Genomic DNA, 21,178 nt, shown 5'->3' with positions numbered 1-21,178 from the left:
TTATGACGATTCATTGATGTAATTATAATGCACTATTTAACTTCATATCTTTTTAGTTTATTTGACTTGTAGTAAATCATATCACTAAAGACTCTTGATAAAAAAAATCACAATAATGAACTTTTTTAAGTAAAACTTATCCAATTATGTTTATCGCCTTTTTTATTATTATCGTGATTTCTTGGTTTTTGTTCAGCACTCGAAATAACAAATTTGAAGTTTAGTCAGAAGTATTTATGTCAAGCTATCTGGCCCTGATACATTATCTAAAAAAAACTTCCATTTTTTTTATACAAGGGATTTTGTAGAAGATTTTCCACAGGGGATCGGTTCATGGAATTGCAGAATTTATAATTCATTTTATCTCAGCATTTTCCTATTGTTAATCACAAATGAATACTAATATTATATTAGAAAATTTTAATTGATATATATTCCTTGCCTTTTAATTGTTTACTAAAAAAAACTGAATTTCATGACGCCAATTTATAAATATGCCAATGGAAATATAAAATAATTTCGATTATAAATACAATTAGTGCAAATTCATTTGTGCGCATTCTTTTAGATTTATATAATTATCACTAATGTCATAGACTCTGTTGAATCTATGTTGAAGTGAATATTACATTTTAAATTATTTTTTTAAGAAACATTATCGATTTTGTCCTATTTAATATAAAAGACGCATTTTCATGTGATTTTCAGATGTTAAGTATCATTGACATCTATATGGATAACTCATTTTGAAAATATAGGAATAGCATTTGAGAAATTACTATGTTATGATCTGTATTATATCTTTCATAAATTGTCCTCTCTTCTTTGTTGCAATTTGAGCGAGTGTTTTGATAAAATTAACCACAATTAAATGATGATGATGTAGTTATATTTATAAGCGAAAATCCTTTCATGCTGCCATCTAGTGTTATTTATCCGAAACAAAACAATATGTCGAATTGTTGATCTAATGGCATTATCTATAGATCTATTGATAATTCAATATCTATAGATAACATCTAATAAAGAATATATTTTTAAATGAATAAAAAATCTTTCTATGCAAGTTTTGTCTTATTTATAAGATCTGTGGCCGTAAGAATTAATGTTGTCTTTAAATAAATTTAAATTTGAATAAAAATCATACTAATAACAATTGTTAAAATGTATGAGAGTTAAATATTTTATTTGAAACCTGCAACAACCAAGTTAAAGGAAAGAAAAAAAAATGTTATTCTTCGCATTTATTTATTTATTCAATTGACACATTAGTGGCAGGAAATCGTCGATTTTCTATTCATACAACAAGAACGAAAATTGACAGAATAAAATTAAAAATTGAATTTAATGAGCATTAGAAATACTATTCAGAGAAAATGCAGCACTTTTATTTTAGCTTTAAAGAACAGAAATAAAATGCATGAAAAAAAACACATTTTTTTTGTTATTGGGTTTAATTCTTACGTAAAGAATTTGTAGATTTTTTTTATGCTTATTGGAAATGTCAAAGATCATACATGTAGAAAAATAAAGCAAACATAATCTATGAAGTTTCAAAATTATAAAAAAAGCGAATTCTTCACCAAAAACAAAGGCATATGATTGAGCTTTAACAATTACCGCGTCATTGCATTATTTACTTAAGCAGCCATGTTAATTTTTGATTTTTGTTATTTGGTATAATTTAGAGAAATGAAGAGTACCTCTTGTGAATTTTTAATAAAACTTAATGTTTGACATAACATTTTTTTATTCTTTTTAAACTTGATGTAATTTGATTTTTCACCTTCTTCAAAATCCAGTTCTGTCTTTTTTCAACACTTTTAATTTTAGCTCGATTTGTAAAGAAATAAGACGCTATTTGATCAATGTATTTTTTCATAAGAGGATTTGTCAGTCAGTTATTATAACCGTTTGTCTAATGAATAATGATTACAGCTACATTATTTATAAAACAATAAACATCCAAAAGAAAAAAGATACGACAAAAAAACTTACAGCAAAGTTGCGTACATCTCTGAAATATAAATAACAGATTCTCAAAGTTCTGTTAACGCCACGAATTCCAAACGTTGAAAACAGTTGCAATAGTTTAAGTCATGCTTTCATAAAGTCCGATGACAAAAAGATGCAAGACGAACTTCTAACTTATCTCTCACATACACGCATCTGAAGGTAGACTAAGCCATTAAAAGTTTTTGATAATGCTTCTATCGAATGTTTGATAAAATTATATATTTATTTTAATTTTATATATAATATAATTATAATTATATTTTCAATTTATTATAATATATATTTAATACAGAATAGAAAATGTGTTATAAAAGAAACAATATCGTTAAAAATAGTAAATGGTAATAATTAATTAAATATTAAAATTTAAAAATATATAGATAATAATGCAAGGAGATAAACTGAAATGAGGAAAAAAAATGCATTATCTGTGATAAAAGGATCGCGATATTTTCGAAATAAAAAATATTAAACCATACATTGCACTGAACCCAAACTTTACTTTCATGTGGATTATATAGTTTTTGTATGAAGGAAATAAAATGAGAGCATAGATTAAGATGGCAAAATGATATCCATTTATGTAACTGAAATAAATATTTTTGCTTTGTGATTTTATACTAAGATTTTCTCATAAAATGAGAACTTATAAATTTATTTAGATAGGTAAAAGTTTCTATTACTATAACTTATTTAGATGTTGTAAAAAATATTACATAAATAAATAAAAAAAACCTTTCTTTCACAGAAAATATTTTGGTTATGAGTCTATGTCAAGTTGGTTTAAAAAAAGTTTCTATGAGTCTATATTTTTTAGATCCATTTATTTATATATAAATGAATCTGGTTTTAATCTTAAAGCAGCACCTTTAAGATTTCCATTACATAAAATTCAAAATTAAAATATCCACATCTTTATTTAGTTTAGTTAAATCAATAACACTACACAGCAAGAAAATTTTTATTTAGTTATAGTAATCAATATAAATTAGTGTTTTTAAAGAATGCAGAACAAAATAATTTCAAGAATATTCTGTTGAAATTATTTTTAATGAAAAATAATAGACAAAATCAATAATAGGACTATTCATTTCTTTTTACTAAAGACCTTTGATTCTATAGGCCCAAAATGTTTTCAATAAATTAATTTCTCAATCGATCATTAAACAAAATGAATGGACAGAAGAAAGAAATCGATTTGATGCATTTGTGACTTCCCATTTAGTGTAAGATTATATATAACTTCGAAGCTTTTTGGATTAGTTTCTAAGGGAGAATTTTTATCAAGACAAAGGGTTTCCATTTTCAACTCGATAGTCTCCATGGCTTCTAACATGCGCTTATTTCATCATTATTGATTGATATTAAACCCGTAAGGAGCAAGTCGTGAATGAGGTGAAAATAACATCTCCGAAAATTATTTTCACTCATGAGAAAATTTTGAAAAATCTAATCCAATGAAAAAAAAAAAAAAGATTATTTAGGAAGAATTACATTTACTATATATTTCTGCGGATTTGATATTTTTGGGATTAAAGGAAAACACCTGAGGAAATGAATTTTCTGAATAGGATAATAAATGCCTTATTCCCTTTCCCATCTATAGTAACGTTCATTTATTATTTTAATTTAGATATCTAGCAGCATAATTTTTTCTTCAGTGTTTAACAACAAGATTTTTTTTCTGATGCATGTCTTTCTCGCTCATGCTATTTTAATTGGTGCTGCATTTGAAGATTTGTTTTGCTCTTTTATGTCTTTGAAATTAATCAATTTATCAAAAAAGGCAAGGTAGTTATGTCAAGTCTTTGTCTGATTACAAAAAATTATCACGAAAGATCCATTGAATATAATACTGTTAAATTTTTACGATGGAACAATCTTGTTCTTAAATCTTTCGAGAGTCCAACAGATAGTGCAACCAATGCAAGAAATAGAGATTTTGCACTAGATTCTTATCAAAATAGCAGTAACGAAGGAAAATATTCAATACATTCTGAATTCAAATTGGTTGTTACTTTTCAATATCAGTCATAGAGTTACATAAAGGGTAGAGTATTTACAAAGCCAGTTGAAGATATTGATACAGTCAAAGTTAGGATCATAAATACTGTATCTAGTGTGACATCAGAAATTTTGGGCTATTCCTGGTGAAAATTGATAGACCGTATTTACATATTTCAAGCTATCAAGAGTGCTGACATTGATTGATGTAATTAATTTTATCAAGCGCTTTATAAATATATTTATAATATATTGAAACCATATGACAAATTATAATAGTTCCTTTACAAATAATTTTTATTGTCAAGGAAAGACTTTGTAATCATTCAGCACTTAATCTGACTTAGCATTAAATTATAATTTTTTTTTAGTTCTCCATACATAAACTCCTTGTGTGCCTACAAATATATCACATGGCTTACAAACGTAAGTCAGCGCACAACAGATAGCGGAAGAATTTTCAAATATCAAGAACGTAGGTACAAATGCAAAGCAAAATGGGGAAAACAAGAAAATGAATAAATAAAAACAAAGAATAAAACCAAATTGCTCACATACTAACGGAAACATACAGTAAATGATATGGTACAATTTGAAAAGCATGATCACATAGAAATAAAATATTGAAAATTCAAATACAAAAAGTATGCAAGTATATATGCAGATATAAGTAGGCAAACGCACAGAAATAAAGTCTAAATAATACGAGAAAACATACTATTAATATACGTACAAAAAGGAAAAAAAAAAGAAAAAAAAGAAGATGATTTGTTCTGCACAAAGGCAGATAAATGAAAAGGCCTATCTATATTGATCTTCAGAAAGCAACTTCTAAGTTTACGTCTTTCGGAAATAAATCTGGTGCATTCAAATATTAAATACTTGGCATCCTGGACTGCACCACTGTAGCCTGTCAGTCGGTGACAAATTGAAGCGTTTTAAATATGCTTTAAAGTTTCCATGCCCATTCAGAAACTGCGGAAGCTTAAAATTAGACTCGAAGTAGTTAGACTTTAAGCGTGTTTGTATGGAAGGAAAAAATTCCTTAGTGAACTGCTCATTATTTGATGTTTGATATAAGGTATTCCATTCAGTTATAATCTTATCTTTAAAGGCATTCTTTAAATAAAATTTCGGAATGCTCATAGAAATGAAATAAATTAATTTTATAGCTTCTTCGGCAAATAAAATTACACATTTTTAAAAAGCAAGCTCATATTTTATCAGTCAATAAAAATTATTTATAAAAAAACTAATAAATATTTAAATAATAAATTAAAATAAGTGAGCGCCATTAAAAAAACCCGTTAACTTACCTTAATGAAATTTCAGTCTTATCTTTCGTCAAATTTCGCGAATTAAATGCTGAAGCATGGATACTGCCCGAGGCTTTTATATGTGTCTCCTAAATATTATGATATTCTATATAATTTATTTAGAGGAGGATTTGAGGAAGTAAGATCATTGGTTCTATTTCTCCGGAAGTAGATCATTTCCGACGTTTTCCCCCGTTTTATAACCCATTAAATTATATAACCAACAAGTAAATAAACCAAGTTAATCACTCTCATTTTTTTTCTCTAGTTCCATCAGCGTCCAATTGTCCCGCAGTTCCAATCCACTGCTTACTGGACCACGAAGATCACTTTCTACTTACTTATGGCTATTAAAACAAACCTCAAGGAAGTTTTTAAGAATGATTCATTATTGCTGCTGGATGGTATGAGAAGAGATCTCATTTATGCTCGTAACAAAGATGCCAAATTATGAGGAAGTTGCCAATTGAGAAATGGCTTATTTGCTGGCCGCTGTCAGGAAAGTACTTTTTAAGTAAATAATTGGTTTTTAACGCATTTTGGGACAGAGTAATTACCCGAAACGTTATTGATTGATTTTGTTGAGAAATTGATTTGATTTAGGGGTAATTGAAGAAGGCATTTCTGATGGCTTGGTTCGTAAGTGGAAGATTTTATGTAATCTGGTGATGTAGTATCTCGCCTCAAATTTTTAAAGATCTATTTCGGAATTACAGTTTAATTTTTGGTTAATAATTTAAAGTATGAAATCTCTATGTTGAAATTGGCTGTCATTGATAATATACTATTATGAATTATATAAATTTTGATTAAAACAATGTAAAATTCTTTGAGCTTGATAAAACAAATTTTACATTGTTTTGATTGCTATTTTCAAGTAGCTGACATTTTCGTATAACATGAGTGCTCTGATTTTGACTTTCGCGCAGATTTATATAATATTGTTCAGGTTTTATTTTAATATATTTATTATAATGTTACTTTTCCTAATATAGGGTAAATACTTTTGATATATTAATGGTCAACCGGGTTAAAAGTTTTACAGAGATTTGTAATTTTGATTTCAAAATTACAGATCGAATTAAAGTCATCTAGTTATAAACAATTTTAAGTTATTTTGCTCAAAAAAATCTATACAGTTAGACAAAAATGAAAAAAGTATTTTATTTTTTCTTACTCAGAAAGGTCTAAAAAGTTAAAATTTATCAAAATTATAAAGCTAAAATATAGTTTTGGTACTTTCTTTTTGTGTTGTTTATATAAGATAGACTATAAAGACTTAAAAAGTCGGAACTTAGATGTTTATGTGAAATTTTGTCAGTTATTTGTAGCTTCTATTAATTAAGAAAGCAGAAAGAATACGCCAAGATAAAAGACTCATGTTCTGTATGTTATTTTGAGACTACATCTGTATTTCCCTGTCAAATCTTGGTTTCATTCGGTTGGCGAAAAGGTCTTCAAAATACATATTCACACGATATATAGATGAAACTATTGTCTGCTAATGCCTTGCAATTGTTGCTAATGATTTGTAACTTTTCTTAAGGTCCATACTTTTAAGCGTGGAGAAGAGATAAGTTTTAATTGGAGAAAGCGCAAGAAAAGTTTCCGAAGAGCAATCAAGACGGTTTATATATTACTTTTCACTAACCCTACATCATTTATCACAGAGCTAGAATAAAATAATTTTCCATGTTTGGTGGCATCTGTAGCTAAGAGTAATGAAGTTAAATGAAATAAAGTTTCATATGAAGATTGTGGAAAGCATGTAAAAATGAATCCTGCAAAAAAAAAGTTGATGATGTGATACCTTATGCACAACGGTAAAATTAGCATGTTTAAAATTTAATATTGATTAATCAAGAAATATTTTTTGTAAGTTTCAGACTGTATGTCATTTATTTCTGTATGTAATTCTCTTATCACTTATTGGTGATTTCTGTTATCATTTTTTTTGTTATGGTTTTTTTACAGAAGATTTTGTTTTGCCATTCTCCTACCTAGATTCGCTATTACATACTTTTCAAAGTCTGCATATGATTTCGCTTCTTTTATTAGTTTTAACTACAGATGACTCGAAGCAGCGAAAATTATTTTATGGGCAGCTTGAAATAGTGCCTTTTTTAAATAAAAATTAAGAGGGTTTTGTGGTCCGCAGACAATAAATTACTGGCAAAAAAGATTACGCCTTTTTTGTATTCCTATACAATATTTTAAAAAAGCTGAAAATGTGCCTATGAAAGTTTTGGGATAAAAATATCTACGAAATCGATCTGATTGAGTAGCAGAAATTTTCGAGCAACGTATGATCGATGTATGAGCTTTCTAAATTACACCATTGCAGAATCTGACAAATGGAGGCCATCATTTTTTCTTAACTTATCTGAAGTCTTTTATCAGAATCATAGAAGAAATGCATTACAGTTTACATATGATTAAATATTCATTATTTGCTATTATTAAAATGTAACTGAGATATCATTATTATTTTATGTTTAAAAGATTGTAAAAGTTAGTTTGTATAATAATTTAAAGCAAGTTTGAGTCGGTTGTTTTGCTTCATTTCATAATATACTGTCTATTTTAAATAGAAAAATTTTGGTTGTTACTTGCATTTACTTGAACGAAGTTGTTTCAGAGTTACTACTGAGTTTAGAATAAACTTTTGTTTCATTTTTATTAATTTAAGTGAAGTAATTAAATTATGTCTAAATGTTATGAACTCAATCTAATTTTAATTCTATGTTGCTATGAATTAGTAGCGGATTTGAATTTTGGTTGCAAGATTTTTACATATTTTACTTTACTGAATAATAAATAGAATTTTTATTCGAATGTTCTAATGACATATAAATTAATTTAATCCCACATTCATTTCTTTTAATCAGATGTGTATTTACATTATATATTAGTAATAAATTATTAGGAAAACAGGAAATAAAAGATTCAATTTTCCAATTCGGTATAATCTCAGAAAGAGAAAAATAATTACAACTATTCATTTAAATAAAATAATTATTTTAGTTTTAGAGGATATTCAATTACACAACCTTTATTTACCGTTACTTTGAAATACATTGCCTCTTTGAATCTGCATAAAAAATGAATTTTTTTTTTCTAAATTAGGAAAAAATATTTTACAATAGCGAGCAATTAATCTCTTGTTAATCGTCTAAAAACAAATAATAGTATCGTATAGCAATTAATTTCATCAAAATAAATTTTAAAAGTCTTTAACTAACGGAATATGTCTATTTATATTACCATGAGAATTAATTTTTTCTCTAAATAGCTAGGAAAACAATGCGGATTTCTTTTTACGTTTCAGTTAACCTCCGAAATAGAAAGTCAATTACAGTTATTCATTCTACATTGGCTGGCATAACATTTCTTGCGGTTTTCCTTCGTCATTTTTAACCATGAATATTTTAAATTTATAAGTGGAAAATTTGAATTTTCTTTTTGGGAAAAATAATGCTTTCGTATTCTTAATTTAACTTTTTACGTTCATATTTTAACAAACAAGAAAACTAGCTACCCCAGAAAATGTAATATTTACAACATATTTTTTGATATAGCATTTTAGAGTTTTTTCCGACTATTTAACTTAATAAATGTGTATTTGATCTTCGTCAATATTATTAGAATAATTGCTAGATAATATTTTATGGATACATTATTAAATCTAAAGTAAAGTCTATGAAATTCCACTTTGTAATAGGTAAAATATATCTTAAAATCCGCATGGATTTTACACCCACTTTCATGTTAGAGTCATATGTGAGTGCACACATTACAATATCTGAAAACCCGTTTTTAGTGATTATAAAAATTGAAAATCACATGGAAATAAAAAAAAACAACATTATCCCTTTTTGAATTACTTTTACATCTTCTCTTGTAAAGATCTTCCTCTTATAGTTAACCTCTAATTTTCACACGTTATGTATATTCTGTGAATGCTTTGGGAGTTTATTTGTATATATATGCAGATATTACGAAAATGGATTATATCATAAGCCTTTAACTCTTGAAATTTTTATTTATTATAACAAATATTTGTGTTTAAAACAGCGATTCTGTTTGTTAGTGTATGAATTTAATGAACTGCGTCTAATAACTCAAGGTAGCATGACAATAAAATAAATTCTATTAAAGATTCAAATTCCGATTTCTTAAAAATTTTACTGTGATTGCTGTTTTATTTATTTGTTATTTTTTTTTTTTTGCCGTGAGCTAAATCCGATGACTTGCGCGAAAACACTCCTCTCTTCCATACTTGTGGTACTAAATCTCGGATCTGAGAGCTTCATCTCCGGGATTGTACATGTATCTCCCCGGAGAGGGAATGTCTGATGTTATTAAAAGTTTCTTTTCTGAATAACTCTCGTGCTATTTTAAAATGGTCATTAAAATAACTAAACGAACTGAGTAGAATAGATCTATTTCTGTAACTTTACGAATATTATTTCACATTATGTTAATGCAATTGAAAGTAACTTGGAAAACTAATTAAATGATTTTCGTTTTATATTATCATAATCATAAAATCGAGTATGCATAAATTCAGCTCAATCTTATTTTTTAGTTTAATATAATTGCATAGAGGGGATATTAAATTTTAAATTGTTGTGAATTTTCTATTTTACTATTTGTTTACTGAAATTAAGTCACCAAATAAAGAGAAAAAATTATTTCAATGTCATTTATGCTCACTTTAAATTTTGGTGTTCTTCGTTTGGGCATGGTTTATTTTTTCAAAAAAGAAACTATTTTACAAATCCGAATATAAAAATAGGTGAATCTATTCGATTTTCGTTTTCAATTTTTTTTTTAATATTTTGAAATTTTTTCCGTATTTATTTAATAGCTTATATTGTTAAATTTAGCTTTGGTTCATAAATTAATTAACTTCGTTTTCGTGCATATGCTTTTTATTTTGGTAATTAATGACTATTTCATTTAAAGTTACATACTTTAATACAGGAAAGAGAGTGCAAAATCAATTGCAATACAAGCAATTTATTATTTTAGTTAAGTTTTCAAAGCATTTTGTTCATATATCTTGGGATATTACTTTAGGTTTAGCAAGTGCTTTTCGTGACTTTTCAAAGTTAAATTTGTCATTGAACACGGGCTGAGTTTAGATGTTTCAATCTTTTTTCCTGTTTTATTATAATATTGGAAGATTGTACGGAAATTCTTAAACAATAAAATTGATTTTGAAAATGCGTATGGATGATTTTGTTTTGTCTCAATTTGCTTTAAATATTTTGGAATAAAGATCCCTGTAAAGAATTTATCAGGTAAAAAACAATTTTTTTTCTTTTATTTCAGATACCAGTTATTTTTTTTTGCATTATTTATCAGTAAGTTTAATTTTTTATTAATAACATATTAAAGTGCTTAGCATATGTTATTGAGTTCCAATTTACCTAGAAATGATAAACATATCTCTTTTCTATATAAAATATATTGCTAATAGTTTCTGGGATGTTTTTTCCCAAAATGTCTCTTGAAATATCAGCATTTAGTTGACTTTAAAAGTAGAAACTTATCAGTTGTTAAAAAATGCTCTATAATCGGTACAATTACGATTTAAATTAAAGTTTATAATATATACTGCTTGTTTATCGCCATTTAATGTTATATTTACTCTATAACATAAACAAAATAACTTTAAACATTCGTTTTTTTCAAGTCTTAACTTTGCGGTTTAATGCCTGTAATAATATTTATTCACTGGAACATCTTGCGTTGGGCAGTGTAGCTTCTTTATTATTCCTTTACAGTTGGGTAATTATTAATACAGTTCGCAAGTACATGAATAGGAATTAGTTTCTGAATAAAAATTTTTAGATTTGAAAATCGTGATTAAAAATAAATATTTTCATGAAGGAAAAAAACAACAATAAATCACTTCTAATTGGAGGATTAAAATGATTTATAAATTAAGATTCTTATTCGTCCTCAGATTCTTGAAGATTACATTATTTATTAAAAAGAACCTATACTGGGATTCTCAGATTATTCAATTTCTTATTAAAATAGTTTTTTCACTATTAGTTACTTTTTATTGTAGTGGTTATAAACTTTTGAAATTGTATATTTGATGGGCATTCAGAGGTTGTGAAAGGGAACAACTCTAGCATTCTACCTTTCTTTTAAAATAAAAAAAAACTTTACATGGAAATAGATGAAAAAATATGTACGTAATTAATAATAAGATCCTAAAATAATTATGTTCATATCGTATTTAATGAATCTCATTCTTTGGAGAGGAAAAATTTTTTTGTATTTAAATTTTATTTCGCATAGTTGCATTACTATTTTATTTTAACAGAACATAATGCATAATAAAACAAACAGTACCCTAAAAAAATCTCGGATTTTTTAGTGAATATATGCGTTAAGTGAATCAGTTTTTTGAGATGATTACCACATTAGTACTTATGCCATTAAAAGTTTGTAAAACTCTTAATGGCATTTATCTCATAATCTCTTTCATCTCATTTTCTAAAAACTCTTAATCTCATTTTATAAAACATTATTTGCACAAAATCAGCTTGAACTGAGAATTGAAATGAATTATATTTTTATTATACACATGAAAATATGTACAATTGGATTTACAAAATATTTTCAAGGGATCTGCACCATGCGTACAATGCTCATTTGGTTAATTTACATAGAATGTTGCGTTTGTAGGGCTGAGCGTATGCATAGTTACAAATACAAATATATTTTAATTGACTATAAACTACATTATAAACTTGAGGCTATGCTTTATGATGAGATTTAACCATGATGGTGGTGTTGTTCTTGAAGAAGCTTGGCGATGAGCCCAGCTACAAGAAGTTCCATGACGCCGTTGTTGCCTCTTTGTCCCATATGCATGGCGGACACGTGGTCAACGGCCAGAAGACCAATCAGAAGGATGGCGAAAATGACGCAAACAAATTTGACAGAGAAGTTCATGGTGTAGATGAAATCTGTATAAAGAGAAACAGAATTTTTTTCAATAACACATTGTGGCTCAATTTATATAATTTATTATCTAATTACTTCGAGATTATTAATAACACCAAAAAAGTACTCTTTTTTTCATTGAGATTTTAAACCGACAATGTATGAAATATTATGTACACATAAATAAACGCACATCTTTCTTTTAGCAGTATATTTAATAGAATATTTTGTTCCTATTACTTTAGTTTATGTATTTCCTTTGTTTATGTATTATATTAGTTTATATATTAGATTTGATTACTAGCTAAATCTAATATATAAACTTCCATACAATACTAATAAGAATTGTTTGGCAAATTTAATACTTGAAGCAATTTGAATTTTAAGAAAAAATTTACAAAGTATAAGGGAATCTTATTTTAAAACATATATCTTTATATTGGTAGAAAAGTTAATTAAGATTTTAAACAATAATATTATGGTCTATAAATTTAATTGACAGAAATAACAGAAATATTTATATTTTTATTGCATGAGTCATTGTTTCATTTAGAAAGGAAAAATAAATATTTGCTAAAAACATCTTTACACAATGATAAATAATGACTGTTTTCAGTCCTGAAAACAAAAAGATGTTAATTTTTGTACTTTTATTCTGAAAAAAATTGTAAGTGCATAGATATTTTCTGAAGGAATGAGTAAGGAATTATTTTAATCATTAATGCATGGTTATTAGATGGATTGTTTCCGAAATAAAGATGTAACGATCTCAAAGTCAAGACAATGGATGGAGATTACTATTTTTACTTTTTATTGTTTGATAACCAGGATCACCACCACATTTTAAGTTTTTGTAGATATCATTGCATACGTTAGTTAGCAGTTTTTATCACACACACACACACACACACACACACATATATATATATATATATACATATATATATATATATATATATATATATATATATATATATATATATATATATATATATATATATATATATATATATATATATATATAAAGAGATATATATATATATATATATATAAAGATATATATATATATATATATATATATATATATATATATATATATATATATATATATATATATATATATATATATATATATATATATATATATATATATATATATATATATAAAGAGAGAGAAAGAGAGAGATGGGGTGAGAGGAAGAGATTTTCTTTAGGACGACATACAAAAGTTAAAATTATGTCAGGGAGAACCTATTTGCTTTTATTAAAAAAAAGGCTCTAATTCGTCATTCCATTTTTCTCACACGCAATACAAATTTTTGTGCTATAAATTTCGGTTTCATTTTATTCCAAGATTATAATTACTCTTATATAGATCAAGTCTGTCTAAATATGTTCACCCATAAATTACAAAACATATTTAAAGATACGAATTTCTAAATTAACAACCAAAGAAAAGTCACACAAAAAGAAAAAAAAATAGCAATAAAAAGTATAGCCCGAGTGATGAAGAAAATGGTATGTTTCGATACAATTGCGGTTTTCCCCTTCTTTTTAATAACAGAAAAATGGACACGCTTTGCTAAGCAAATATTTGGAGCGACATCTTTCAATCACGAAGCTTCAGAAGGAAAATTAGTATCCTACTACCACCACTTGAGCCATAATGTTATGATTCAATTTTGGAAGCAATATAATTATTTGAATAAGACATTTTGTTTAGTTCTTTTCCTTAAATCTTTTTTTCGTGCCATGTACATTTTCCCTTTGTTACTGTTTATATTATAAACGGAGTCAATGTTCAAATAGTAGCCTAAAATAAAATTAATATCAGAAATGTTACAACTCACGCATGTGAAAAAAAGTGCTACAACTATATGAAAGAAAATGAGGAAAACCATTTCAGTTAAATTTTAATTCACCTTATATTAATTTGCAGATTTTTAATACAACTTTTCTGTTATTTTTAAATAAATGTTGCTCTACATTTGATGAACGACCTTTCTTTGATGATTCAGTGTCATCGCTTGCAGGAAAACCCAGAGGGGGTGTTATACATTTTATGCAAAATAAAATAGATTGTATTTATCATTTCAACAATGAATGGGATTCCATTTTTAAATTAATATATATCAGACATATTCTTAATTATAAAATGGCTCTTATTTGATGATAAATTTAACATTCTTGTAGTATAAAATAGGAAGGATATTTTATTTAATTATATTTTTAGACTTTATACAATTGAATAATGCTATTTTAATTATATTATTTACAAAATGAGTAAGGGATGAATCGATATAATTTATTAATTGTTTTCTTTGAAATGGGAAATAAGATCTTAGACCTAAATAAGATAAGACCTTTTAAATAAATTTCTTTGGTTAATTTAGATTAAGTTAAGTGCCTATGTTGAATAACTTATTTTTTGCGAAAAACTAAAGTATAATTTTATTGAATATTATTAATTTTTGATCAGTTTTCATCATAACTCGCTTAAATTTTATTTCTAATTCAATCTTTTTGAATTTTTATTGATTTTTATATTTTTTAATGCACTTTTCAATGCTATTTTTTCAAATTCTTAATTTTGGTAGAAATCTTTTACGAAAAACTTTTTTAATTAAACTCTAAAGCATAATTTTTATTCAAATTTTGTTTCAAAATTTCTCAATATGTTCTGTAGTTTCTTACTAGAGAATGAGCAGTCCATTTACTTAAAAATAGTCTATAGATTTAATATTCGATAATGCGAAAAAACTTGAAAATTTCATTTTATTCATCAGTCGAAACACCATATTCCAAGATTAAACAGAAACACACCTTATTCATAGTTCAGGGACAGCATAATATATTCCTTAAGCAATTTACTTAATCAAGTGGCTGAACAAGTCATTTGATGAACTTCTGAAGCAGAAGGATTTTTCTTTGCATCTCTTTTTAGCCACCCTCTTCCCAAAATACATGCAGTTTTTAGTATCTAAAATCATTTTGGGTTTAACTGTTATATTTTGGTTTCATGCATGTTTTTTTTCTATTTAATATATGCGAAAATAAAAAAATACAACGATTTTCAAAACATCCATCCAGAGGACAGTCACATACCTTCATGTTCTAATTAGATACTACATGAGAACCGTTTTGGAAGCTTTATCAGATTCTGAAAAGGACACAGGAGCCATTCTTCTCTTTCAAAATTTACATACCATATCAAAAAATTGCAATATTTCGAACGATACATCTTAAATTCATCGAAATTCCCATAGGTTTTAAACCACTGAAGACCAAATTAATTCATATCCTAAATTTCATTAAAATGTTTTTAAATTATAAAGCAATTAAAAAATATCTTCGTGTATCGAATAATTGCAAAAAAATCATTTAGAAACTTGTTTATAGATAAATATTAATAAATTAAAAAAACACGTTTTAAAATATCAAATAAATAAATAAAAATAATCGAAAATATAACAAATTTCAAAATGATGAAGTTTTGATTTCAAAGTTTGGAAGAAATTGGAAACACTAAAAAAAAGAAGCTATGGAATGCGATTGGTTTAATTATGGTAACGAAATGGAATTGTATTGAAATTAGAACGATGAAATGTTAATAAGAAACATTACAGACCTTAGCATGCGTAATTGGTTTGTGGCTTTGAAAACGAAACTACCCATTATCTGAAGCTTACTATGATTCAAAATGAGATTCAGGTAACACAAATCCAGACATTGCTTTGGTTAAAATAAAGAAAAAAAGATATCTACTTGAAGAATTCTTCCTCCAAAACACCACAACCCAAACAATTAAAAAATTAATTTTTTAAAAGAATTTAGATAGCTATAATTTATTTCCGAATAGTAGTTTCCCTTATAAATAAAGAAACATCAGTAAAGTCATTTCTTTTCTAATTATTAAATTAATTTGTATGAATCATAAATTTTCCTTACCATTGCTATGCTAAAGATGAATTCTCTTCTTTAAGTGTCTTTTGCAATATTATACTGTTATTTTCGTATGAATAAAATAATAATTTTTTTTAAAATATTCACGATTATTCAATATTATTTTACGTAAAAACAAACAAACAAATTTAGCTGCATTTTATCTAAACATTATATAAATATCTATGCATATACCATACTTGAACATAAAAAGTTAGATTAATCAACGGAGAAGATAAAGAATAAAACACTAATAATTTGAAAATATGTATTCTTCATAAAAAGACTTTCATAAAACAAAAAGAATTCTATCTTTCAAAATCTACTGAACGTTCACTGATAAAACAAAAATCCTGTTTTGTGGAAGAATATTTTTCAGAATAACTAAAGAACAAATAAAAAACAAAGTAGAAAAAATATTATATAAACAGAATTAGAAAATGATAATGCATTTTAAAATAAATTATTCATACTTTTCCTAGCAATTTTTATTTTAAAATGACATTACTTTAATAAATAATTTAAAGACATTTTTTGAATTGGGATCTTGTAGGAATAAAATATTTTTTTTCACTAAATAACGACTGATATACATAAGTACTTAACTGTATTAAAACAAAGAAGAAAATAAAGCAATTTAATCACAAATTGTTTTTAAAATTAATTTTAGAAAAATGAAGTTAAACTATTTTAGATAAATATTTTAAATTTTGCTACAGCTGAAAAATAACATTTAATGAAAAGTTATTTTTTTACAGTTTGTTTACATCACACTTAGCTTTCCAGATATGTTCGAAAAATACATTCGTTTCGGTTTTCATGTATAACTTTAAAAAAGTCAGAATTATTAAAAATAAAATAATGTTTGTTTTGTTAATAACATATAAATGAAATATAGCATACATGAAAAAGATATTTAGTAAAATGTTTAGTTTTAAAGGCATGCTAAACGTGAAAACGCAATTTTTCCTCAAAAAATGATTGAAAGATATAAGTATCGCCATTTTTTATCCCATTTTTTAAAAATAGCTTAATTAGATTTTAAAAATATCTTATTTTTGATATTTTACAACTTTTATTAAACACAACTCTCTTTGCTTTTATCTTAATTAAAAGTAAACAAAAATAGTGTAGTCAAATTGTATATATAAAGTCATTGCATATTGTAACTCAAAACTTTCTTTTCAATTTCTTTAACAATGAAAACTTTTTATTTCTGAAAACCAATTGGATATAAAATTATAATTACCAAAATTGATCACATTTTATAAAAAAATAATAGCGTTCTTTATATCAGAATATGTATTAAGAATTTATATTTTAATGAATATAATTCCAAAATGGATAGAAAATACTGGACGACAATTTAATTTAGAATTAATAAAATAAAAGAGAATAGTAATTTCTAGACCATAAAATAATTATTACTTCGTTCGAAAATTTGTATTTAAAATTTATGATTATCTAAAGAAAAGTATTATGTTTTATAGAAAATGGATTATATCGAATTATTAGAAAAAATAAAATTAATTTTAAATATTTACTTGTAAAATTTGAATACCTATATTTTATTTCCACATTTATTATTTAATATTTTCTTAAATCGATAATTATTATATTTACTGTCTTACAAGATATGTGACAACAATTACTTCCAAGATTTAATTTGATATTTAATTTGCAATGTTGTTCATTTTAAAATGAGAGAGAAAATTACGAAATTTTCAACAGCCATTTAATTTTTTTATTTAGTTGCTTTTATATTTATTATTTTTTCAAAAAGCAAGAAATGTAATTAAATTAAAGTAATTTGATAACTGATATCATAAAAAAAACTGATGTTAGACATAAATATTTCGAACTCAGAACTTATTTGAAAATGTAAATAAAATAGATTATACTCATTTACCTTTCAAGAGTAAACTTTTCGACTCGAGCAACAACTTGCGTGTGTTTCCAAAACCAGAAACAATTTTCCTTTTATACCTTTTCTATCCAAAACCAGCTGCTCTTAAACGTCAATAACTAAAGGAAAAAAGCAAAGCAAATATGCTAATAATAAAAACAAAAAAAGCATGACTGACAAAACAGCGTCCGGAATTCATTAGAGATCTCGATTCGATTGTGATCCAATTTAAGCCTAATAATGATTTCTGGAACATGCAAAATGGCGTGCAAAAAATACCAACAAAAATAAAATAAATAAATGATTCAATGTTACAACCGCTGTCACTGAGAACGATTTCATTTTTTTTTTTTTCGTTTTTTACTTCCTTCACTTCGGTTCAAATGATGCTGAATTTTTGGAACACCTTTTAATCCTTTTGAGGGAGAACCCGCGGAACAATTCGTTTCGATCTGGTGATTTTTGAAACAGCACGATCGGACAGGAAGTGATTTGAGAACAAAAGGAAATGAAAATTTGGTCAATCTCGGAACTGTTGTCTTTTTTTCCGTTTTGGGCAGTCAGACATGACATCTTGATGAATGTTAAGTTCAGGTGATTAATATGCAGAAATTATTGGGGTAAGATAAGATATTTTGGTTAGCTAAATATTGACAAGAGAGAAAAGCTGATTAATTAATTTAAATTTATCTGCCGTTCTGCAGATTGCATAACATTCCTATAGGATTCAAAATTTTATATTGATTTTCTCTGCTTTATAATCAGATTAGTAGTTTTTTTAAATAACAACTCATCTTATTGTATTGCCATCTTATTATACATTTTTTTCCCATTTGGAGCGAAGGATTTTCCTTTGAATTTTCATTTTTTAATAATACGCTGGGTGCAATAATACAATCTGGTAAATAATAATTATTTAATAAATGTCGGTGTAATTATTACAAATTGTACCGCTTGTAGCGTGCTTGAAAAATTTGATTGTACGGTAGAAAAAAGAAAACTCATAGTGCAAATACTTTTTTTTTTGTTTTATTGGCATTAAACCATTTGTTGGCTGTAATATGACTGATTATATGCTTCACTTCCGTCTGTCTAAAATAAAACAATTCAATCGAGAACTTAATTAAAATGCTTGTAAACTGAATTCGGAAAGGTGGTAAAAATAATGTTAAGCACAGTATAAAAATAAGTAACTGTAATTGCAATAATGTAAAGCATCTAAAGTTATTTGAATCATTTCACCTTCATTTACATAACACTTTCTTTTCGGTTCTTCTTATAAAAATCTACATATCTTGAATGTATAAAGCCCCGTTCCGATGGCCTGTGCGCGTCTTGAGACATGCGCATTTCCCCCTCTTGCCCCTCTCTTGTGGTTTACTGGTGGGTTTTGATGTCTATTCATTTTACCGACATTTCGTGGGAAGCTCCAGATCGATGTCCACAAGTGGGGGGTGGCCTTACAAAGGATCAAATGGCAGATTTACGACCATATCTGTAAAAGTAACAGGCCGTCGGAAAGGGGCTTGATGGGAGTGTTGAGATAGACAGCAAACTTTTGAAGATCAGAGTAATTTCACGAAAGGGAATCTCTCCACTTGATTTTCAGATATTCTGATGATGAAAGTATGAAACAAATTTCATTTATGCAGCTCTTTGCTTTTTTGAGCCATCCATTTGGTGTGCACTATTGACAGACACTAGTGTTAGGACTACGTGTCAAATTTCTTTCTCTTAACTCATTGATCTTTTGTGAATAAAGCGCTTTCTTCATAGACATTATTTTAAAATGTTTTTTTTCGGTTCTCAATAGGAATTAAAATTAGTCAAAATAATTCTTTTTTGTATTTTTTTTATTTAAGGGAAATTTTAAAAGATGATAATCTGTATTTGCAGTTGGTAGGCTTTTGGAAAATTTTTGCAGTTGGTAGGCTCCTGGTAGGCTTCTTTGGTAGACTTCCAAATTCTTTAAATGAATTGAAATTGTAAATTCTCTCTTTTTTTTTTTTTTTTTTTTGCAAACAGTTGGTACAATAACATTGTTAGAAGAGTTTCATTTTCTTTAATGCAATTATAGCTCTTCTAATATACTTGAGATGCAGCCGAGGGTAGGATTAAACAATTTAGAGGTATGGTTTAGAAAAATCTCGTGACATCACAGTCATGTATTATACCTAATATCTCAAAGAAATCTGACAAGTAATATCACCAGAAGATACTATGGTATGACTTCAAAATTACAAACAGGTAAGATACAACAAAAAAATTATAATTTTTTTAAATTAACATCGCGTGGTGCAATTCATTTGTTATATGAACATGAATTGGTTGCATTTAATAATAATATAAAACTCATCTCTTCCTTATCTAACTATTTTTAAGTAAGTGCTAATTTTTCTAATAAGTTTATCTATTTTTCAATTTATTCGAACAAAGTAATTTCAAATACCGTTTTAAAAAAAAGCTAGTCCCAAAATAAGGAATTTGAAAATTTTTTCAGCTAACATCATTAGGAAATGCAATTTGAGATCGCTACTAACTTTTTAAATAGCTTCCTTTTCGGTATAACAGAATACACCTCAAAGAATATGTTTTCAGATAGCTGTTTGCAAACGAGGAAGTTTTTTCTTAAAATACATGCTAATTTCTTTTTAATGTATGATAATTTCTTTCTACAGTGTAATAATTTCTTTTGAAAGTTTAAATCTTTAGAAAAGTAACTGAGTATAATCCGTCATATGCAGCAAAAAAATTGGGAATTTTAGCAATGCAGAATGGCTTTCAAAAACTTAAAATCAATAGTTCTCACTGAAATTTATATAGTATATTTAAGTATTAATTTTTGCTCTATATATATCGCAAATATATATACATAAAGAAAATACTCTAAGAGTTAAAAAAATCTGCTTGTAAATTGCCTACTTGTCGGTTAAATCTACCGAAAAAATTTACGGAATCATTTTACTGTGGTTCTGGCTAATGGTTTCTATTATGCAGTTTCTCTTACTGTTAAACATTTTCATGG

The 21,178-nt window shown here is 26.3% G+C and overlaps 1 long non-coding RNA gene across 1 annotated transcript; it reads right to left on the bottom strand.

The window, feature by feature from the left end:
• Window positions 1-11,914: 11,914 nt before the first annotated feature.
• On the bottom strand, window positions 11,915-18,198 carry LOC129965351 (uncharacterized). The gene is made up of 2 exons (XR_008784202.1): window positions 18,157-18,198; window positions 11,915-12,328 (listed from the first exon to the last, which is right to left on the bottom strand). It is a non-coding gene; the product is annotated as an uncharacterized LOC129965351 (long non-coding RNA).
• Window positions 18,199-21,178: the final 2,980 nt, after the last annotated feature.

Source organism: Argiope bruennichi, chromosome 4 (assembly GCF_947563725.1).
Source record: "Argiope bruennichi chromosome 4, qqArgBrue1.1, whole genome shotgun sequence".
Classification (NCBI taxonomy): domain Eukaryota; kingdom Metazoa; phylum Arthropoda; class Arachnida; order Araneae; family Araneidae; genus Argiope; species Argiope bruennichi.
The sequence above is the reverse complement of the archived record's forward strand: the minus strand, read 5'-3'. Positions and strand labels throughout refer to the sequence as shown.